Consider the following 8730-nt stretch of genomic DNA (forward strand, 5'->3'; position numbering starts at 1 on the left):
CCTGAGTTGAAGTCAGATGCTCAACCAACTGAGCCACTCAGCTCTCCCCCACCCTCGGCAAATGCCTTAAATGTAACATTTCTCAACCACAACCATATCAAGAAGAGTCATTAGATCACAGGTTTTCATTCCACAAACATTTCATTAGTACTTTGTCCTGGAATTAAAATATAGTTGTAGGCTACACATTAGCCCTGGTAATGGGGGGAAAAAAACGTGCAGAGAAGGTATACTTCATATTCATAGGTTTGCAGAAAAATTGCAAAAATGCTGTTGACATATATACCTCACCCAGCTTCCCCTTATGTTAGCATCTTCCATAACCATAGTTCACCAGCTTTTTTATTAATGTCCTTTTTCTGTTCCAGAGTATGACCCAGAAAATACAGTTAGCTACTAGTCAGTCTGCTACTGTCTATAACAGTTCCTCAGTATCTCCTAGTCCTTCATGCCCTTGTTGTTTTAAAAGAGTGTTTTATCAATTTTTTTTGTCTGGTGTCCCTCAGTTTGGGTTTATTGATGTTGTGATTGAATTAAGGTCGTACTTTTTGGAAGAAAATGACAGCAGTGAAGCTGTCCTCCATCCGCCCTATCACAGGATTTCTAGTGTCAATATGTCTTATTTATTATTAGTGATGTTGATTTGGTTATTTGCTTAAGGTGGTTTCAGTCAGATTTCTTCATTGTAAAGTTACCCTTTTAGTTAACAGATATCTTGGGAGAGATACTTGTGAGACCAGGCAAATTGTTACTCTATACTCACCCACGAGTTTTAGTGGATCTCATCTACAATTATTCCTGTGATGTTTTGCAAGTGGTGATGTTCTGTTTCCCTCTCTCCTACGCTAATTGGAACTCTCTAAGATTGTGCTATCTGTCTCTTCTCCACCATTTTTTACTCTTGTAATTTTTTGAAAATGCAATCGGCTTTATTAAGTAATTCATGAATTGATTAGCATTCCATCTAGCAAGTAGAGAGATGCTCCTCTCCCATTTATTTGATTTTTTTATACTGTGTACTCATGTTTATTTTGTCCTGTGAGGTAAAATCCAATAATACCGTTGTTTCTTTTGTTGTTCACATTGTTCCTCCTTTGGCTATTAGGAGAGCTCCTTCACTTTGGCTCCTTTATTCTTTAAACAAATCCTCATTGTTTCTTTGCTTGTTGGTTGGCTTTGGTATTTCCTTACATCCTGGAACCACAAGATGTTCCATGTTTGATGTTCCAGTTCAGGTCTCCCTGACCCACCTTTGGAACCAACCACTTCTCTAAGAGGTCTGCCCTAGTTTTTGATTGAAGAATGGTGTTTAGAATCCAGGATCTTGGTGCTATCTTTCTAGGTTTTCTGGATTTTGAGTAACAGTGTACTAAGGTAGTTAGACAACACATGGAATCTTGCCATTAGCTGGAAGAAAGAAGGAGCCATCACCTTCAACATTTCTCCTCTAGCTTTACTTCTCTAGGACTTCCTCAGGAGCAATGCTTTCTCTGACAACAGATGGAAGAGGCAAATTCTTTAATTAAAAATCGTCAGGGGCGCCTGGGTGGCGCAGTCGGTTAAGCGTCCGACTTCAGCCAGGTCACGATCTCGCGGTGCGTGAGTTCGAGCCCCGCGTCAGGCTCTGGGCTGATGGCTCGGAGCCTGGAGCCTGTTTCCGACTCTTTGTCTCCCTCTCTCTCTGCCCCTCCCCCGTTCATGCTCTGTCTCTCTCTGTCCCCAAAATAAATAAAAAACGTTGGAAAAAAAAAATAAAAAAAAAAATCGTCATTACTGCATCCTTTCCCCCACTATAATATATCTACATTCAGACATGGGCCAAATACCTGTTTTCTCACACCAAGCTGAGCTGTTGGCAGGGGAAGAAAAATGTTATATATATGTATGACCGTACTGCCATACCTCAGATTATGGGGCCTTAATTGGAAGAAGTTGGCCCAAAGCAATATGTCAAATTGTATGTTTGTATGCTGCCCTGCAGGTTTTTACACCCTGGGCAAATTGTGCCAGAAAAAGATTTAGATGTGGGATGTGTGTGTGTGTGTGTGTGTGTGTGTGTGTGTGTGTAAAAGAGAGGGGGAAAAGGAGAGAAATGCATCATTAAAGAGGAAAAGAGAAAGGAAAGCCAATACGATACATGGGCTGCAAATGTTAGATAAATTTTAGGAAAGGGTACAGGTGGAAGTTGAAGACCTAGAAATTGCCAGTGTTCTTGAAAAGTCTTTTATGTAACCTCAAGGGTACTTGTGCTGGCTACTCAAGGTAATCCGTAATATCAACCATAAACATAAGTAGAACGCCTGTTTGGAAGATCCTATAAAACAATGTATAATAACACTTCAATAATGGTTTCCTTGGAGTTCGCTCTCTAGCTGGGGAGACCAGACACACAGAAACCTGAACAACGAAGAGGGCTTTCAGTTAAACATGGAAAATTGAACCCATGTGTTTATTACCATTCCTCTGAAATCCAACTAATATGGCATCAAAAAACAGAAAGCATAAACACATAAGGCAAAGAGAAAGGGAGAGGAGAGGAGATGAAACACAAAAAATGACAATTCTTTCAGAAGCTGTAAAATTGATGGAATAATGGCTGCCGATTTAAACCAAGCAAGGCCAAAGCACAAGCTGGCAGTAAGAGAAAAGCAATAGGAAGCAAGGTGATTTGTGCCGCGGAACTCTGGAAAGTCTCCAAACTTGATGGCCCCATACACTTGTCAGCCAAGGTGCAGGCAAGGCTTGAAGACAAAAACACCGGTGGAAAGTTTATGTGAGAATCTGACTCTACACTCCTCTCCTGTTCGTGCTGTCTTGGTGGTTTGTTTTATATTTAATCCCTTTATCGTGAGATTTTATGAATGCATAGTAGTGAGCCCCAGTGTTCAACCTGCCATGATTAATGATTAAAATGGTTATTATGTTAATTTAAAATTAGAAATGATACAAGTTGTCATATGCTAAGAGCTACTTGGGGTGTAGACAGTAAGTGCTATTAGACCACAATGATAAATTCCTAGCTACATCTTACTCTCCCCAAAATTTTCTGGACAAAACAAGAATGAAAATCCATAGGATTGCTGAATAACTTTTTTTATATGGACATTGTGTTGCACATTTGATAAAATGATTACCTTCCTTAGGAAGTCCTGAGGGTACTCCGAAAAGGTGGTTTCTATACTAGGCAAATCCATAATAAAGTCTGGGATCACAAAACATGTAAGCCAAGGCCATTAGATATTTGCACAAAGAAATCATCTGTAACTAGCTCTCTTGAAGGGAATCATGAGTATGTGGACTAAGGAGAAAATGCTCATTCATGCAAAATTTAACAGCTATTGCTAAGTACCTGTCTCTGTCCTCCAAGGATTCACAGGCTATTAGTTGACAATTACAGTATTGCTTAAGTGATAAAAAGAAGTTTCTCGAGAGCTTAGAGTCTGAAACATTTGCTAGGAGAGTTTGGATAAGCCTTTCACAGGAGGTGTATTTGGCTGAGAAAGAATTGGTGGGCATGGCTGGAAGCCTGCTCTTGTGGACACCAGCATGGGTTGAGGCTATATGGGAGGCTGGGGGAGGGGATTGCTATATTCCCAAGGCTTATCTATCATGCTAAGGAATTTGTATTTTATCTGGGAGATGGCAGGAGAGCCTCACGTTAAAAAAAAAAAAAAAGCACACACACACAAAACATTTAAAATCTCAAGAATGTCAAGATTAGAAGTAGAGGATTAAGTGGCTTGATCTATAAGCCAACCCAAACCCCAAGACTCCACTAAGAACCAAATTGTGACCTGGGCACCTGGATGGATCAGTTGGTTGAGCATCCAACTTTAGCTCAGGTCATGATCTCAGTCTTGTGGGTTTGAGCCCCATGTCAGGCTCTGTGCTGACAGCTCAGAGCCTGGAGCCTGCTTCGGATTCTGTGTCTCCCTCTCTCTCTGCCCCTTACCTACTCCTGCTCTTTCTCTCTCAAAAAGAAATAAACATTAAAAAGCAAAACAAACAAACAAAAATTGTGACCCAAATTCTGTAATCTCTGTTTGTGATGGTATAACTTTACTTTTGGATCTGGTGTTATTAATGTAATTCTAGGAAGAAATCAAAATAATATTAGATCCTTCAGAAAATATCAAAAAAGGAGAAAAGAATAGCAGTAGAACTAGGAAGGAAAAATTAGTACAGAAATAAGGAAGAAATTAATAAAATCCATGATGTTTATTGTGTGTGTAAATATATATGTATGCGTGTGATTAAGACTCAATTATATAAAATACATTGCTTTATTTCATTAATTGATCAGCTTGTAATCAACATTTAAGTGCTCAAGAAAAATTGTTTCTTCACATGTTATTAGATTTATTGGTTTAATATCTTTAGCTTTAAGTTAAAAGAATGAGAGATATTATTGTAGGCGTCCAGAAGAGAAATGAGGATCACTGCTGGGGACTTTGGTCATCAGAGCCTTGACACAGTGACTTGTCCCCACCACTAATGCCAGAGAGAGTACACCCCCTTATAAGAGTCTCTACTGTGTGATTTGTGTGCTCTTGCTTATAATTTATGCAAACTCAAGACATTTATACACACCCAGCCTATTAACAATGAGAGCAGAAAGGAGGCGACAAATGTGACAGAACTTAATGATCAACTGATTGCAGTGGAGGGGTACCTAGGAAAGTTTCCAGATATGTTGTTTGGATAAATATTGAAACAAAAATATCCATTTTGGTACAGTTTTATTATTAAAACTATAATAGCAAATATAACCTTCACAAATATAAACCAACTCTAGCAACAGGAGAAAAGTCAGACTATTTTATTACCATAATGGAATACTACAGTTTTTCAAAATTTTCAGATCTGGGTATCTGAAAGTGTTGTCTCTAGACTTTCATGGTTACCAAATTGCTAACAGCTCTCATATTTGGATGGTAAGATTATAGATGACATTTTTTCTTTCCAATTTTTCTTTAAAACTTTAACATGGATGGAGCTAAAGAGTATACTGCTAAGTGAAATAAGTCAGTCAGAGAAAGACAAACACCATATGATTTCACTCAAATGTGGAATTTAAGAAACAAAACATGAACAAAAGGGAAAAAAAGAGAGAGAGAGAGAGAGAGACAAACCAAGAAACATTCTTAATTACAGAAAGCAAACTAAAGGTTACTAGAAGCGTGGGGATGGGTGAAACAGGTGAGGGGATTAAGGAGTTCACATGTCCTGATAAGCACTGGGTGATTATTATAAAAACTTTAAAAAAACCTTTATTGAGGTGCAGTTGATAGAATAGTCTGCATATATTGAAAGTGTATGATCTGACACATATATAGTCATAAAATCAACACCACAAGCAAGATCATTAAAACTCACCCCAAGCTTCCATGTGTCCCTTTGTAATCCTTCCCACCCATTCCACCCAGTTTACTCTATCACCCCACCCCCAATAATCCTGGATAGATTTAAACCTAATGACATCAATAATCTCATTAAATATAAATGGTCTAAACACTCTAAAAGGTAGAGATTATCAGATTGGATAAGAGAGCAAGTCATGCAACTGACCAGAAATGCACAAATAGATATGCCAATACTGATAAACAGAAAACTAGAGAGTATGTATTAATAACAAAATAGATTTCAGAAGACAGAATATTACCAGGGCTAAAGAAGGTCATTTTGTGTGGCTTTGTGGTCAATACATGAAAAGGACATAACAATCCTAAATAATTATGCACCTTATAATAGATCTTGAAAATATATGTACTGGCACAAGAACAGACACTCACATCAATGGGACAGAATAGAGAACCCAGAAATGGACCTACAAACGAATGGCCAACTAATCTTTGACAAAGCAGGAAAGAATATCCTATGGAAAAAAGACAGTCTCTTCAGCAAGTAGTGCCAGGAAAACTGGACAGTGACATGCAGAAGAATGAACCTGGACCACTTTCTTACACTGTACACCAAAATAAAATGGATGAAAGACCTAAACTTAAGATAGTAAGCCATCAAAATTCTCAAGGAGAAAGCAGGCAAAAACCTCTTTGATCTTGGCCACAGCAACTTCTTACTCAACACGTCTCCAGGGGCAAGGGAAACAAAAGCAAAAATGAACTACTGGGACCTCATCAAAATAAAAACCTTCTGCAGAGCCAAGGAAACAATCAGCAAAACTAAAAGGCAACTGACAGAGTGGGAGAAGATATTTGCAAATGACATATCAGATAAAGGGTTAGTATCCAAAATCTATAAAGAACTTATCAAACCCAACACCCACAAAACAAATAATTCAGTGAAGAAATGGGCAAAAGACATGAATAGACACTTCTCCAAAGAAGACTTCCAGATGGCCAACCGACACATGAAAAAATGCTCCACATCACTCATCATCAGGGAAATACAAATCAAAACCACAATGAGATATCATCTCACACCTGTCAAAATGGCTAACATTAACAACTCAGGCAACAACAGATGTTGATGAGGATGTGGAGAAAGAGAATCCCTTTTACATTGTTTGTGGCAATGCAAGCTGGTGCAGCTGCTCTGAAAAACAGTATGGAGGTTCCTCAAAAAGTTAAAAATAGAGCTACCCTATGACCCAGCAATCTCACTACTAGGCATTTATCCAAGGGATACAGGTGTGCTGTTTCAAAGAGACACATGCACCCCGATGTTTATAGCAGCACTATCAACAATAGCTAAAGTATGGAAAGAGCCCAAATGTCCATGGATGGATGAATGGATAAAGAAGATGTGGTATATCTATACAATGGAGTATTACTCAGCAATCAAAAAGAATGAAATCTTGCCATTTGCAACTACATGGATGGAGCTGGAAGGTATTATGCTAAGTGAAATTAGTCAGTCAGAGAAAGACAAAAATCATATGACTTCACTCATAGGAGGACTTTAAGAGATAAAACAAATGACCATAAGGGAAGGGAAACAAAAATAATATAAAAACAGGGAGGGGAAAAAACAGAAGAGGCTGATGAATATGGACAACAAACAAAGGGTTATTGGAGGGGGTGTGGGAGGGGGGATGGGCTAAAGGGGTAAGGGGCACTAAAATCACTGAAATCACTGTTGCACTATATATATGCTAACTAATTTGTATGTAAATTTAAAAAAAAGAAAATTTAAAAATTTTTTTTTTTCAACGTTTTTTATTTATTTTTGGGACAGAGAGAGACAGAACATGAACGGGGGAGGGGCAGAGAGAGAGGGAGACACAGAATTGGAAACAGGCTCCAGGCTCCGAGCCATCAGCCCAGAGCCTGACGCGGGGCTCGAACTCACGGACCGTGAGATCGTGACCTGGCTGAAGTCGGACGCTTAACCGACTGCGCCACCCAGGCGCCCCTAAAAAAAGAAAATTTAAAAAAAGAATAGAAAATATATGGAATAAAACTAATAAAAATAAAATGAAAAATAGATAAATCCATAAGTATAGTCAGAGATCTTTTTTTAATTGTTTCTAATGGGATTTTTAATTTATTTTTGAGAGGGACAGAGTGCAAGCAGGGGAGGGGCAGAGAGAGAGGGAGACACAGAATCTGAAGCTGGCTCCAGGCCCTGAGCTGTGAGACCGAGCCCAACACAGGGCCTGAACTTGTGAACTGTGAGATCATGACCTCATCTGAAGTCAGCTGCTTAACCGACTGACTGAGTCACCCAGGTGCCACTAGTCAGAGATTTCAATATCCATACTCAATATTTGATAGAACAAGGATACATAAAAATCAGTAAGGATATAGAAAACTTGAACAATACAACCAACCAATTCAGTTGAAGTTGTATTTATAGAACACTCCACCCAACAATAGCAGAATACATATTCTTTTCAAAGTGCACCCAGAGTATTTACTAAGATATGTTTACCCAGATAGTCTATGTTCCTAATCATAAAAAAGTCTCATAAATAGAAAAGGATTTAAGTCATGCAAGATATATACAAGGTATATCTGACCACAGTGGAATTAAACTAGAAATCAATAAAAGAACCATTTTTAGAAAATCCCCCAGTGTATGGAAACTGAATAATACACTTCTATACAACCCATGGGCCAAAGAAGAACTCAAAACTCCTTTTTCCTCAAAAGGAAAATTAGAAAATATTTTTAACCAAAGGTGAAAGCAAAATATACTGGTGTTTGTGAGATGCCTCTAAAACAGTACTAAGGGGAAATTTATAGTACTAAATATTAGAAAAAAAAGAAAGTTCCTAAATGAATGAGTTCAGCTTGCACCTTAAAAAACCAGCAGGGACAGGGCACCTGGGTGGCTCTGTAGGTTAACCACCCGACTTCAGCTCAGGTCATCAGCTCACCGTTGGTTTGTGAGTTCGGGCACCAAATGGGGTGAGTTTGAGCCCTGCTTCAGGCTCTGAACTGACAGTGCAGAGCCTTCATGGGATTCTCTCTCTCTCTCTCTCTCTCTCTCTCTCTCTCTCTCTCTCTCCCCCTCGCTCACTCCCGCTCTCTCTCTCTCTCTCTCTCAAAAAGAAAGAAAGAAACTAGAACAAAAATAACTAGAAGGAGGACCTGGGTGGCTCAGTCAATGAAGCTTCCGACTTCAGCTCAGGTCATGATCTCGAGGATCGTGGGTTCGAGCCCCACATCAGGCCCTACATCTACATCAGGCTCTCTGCTATCAGTATAGAGCCCGCTTTGGATCCTCTGTCCCCCTCTCTCTCCGCCCCTTCCCTGCGCACATGCT

The sequence above is a fragment of the Neofelis nebulosa genome, chromosome 1, assembly GCF_028018385.1.
Source record: "Neofelis nebulosa isolate mNeoNeb1 chromosome 1, mNeoNeb1.pri, whole genome shotgun sequence".
NCBI classification, from domain to species: domain Eukaryota; kingdom Metazoa; phylum Chordata; class Mammalia; order Carnivora; family Felidae; genus Neofelis; species Neofelis nebulosa.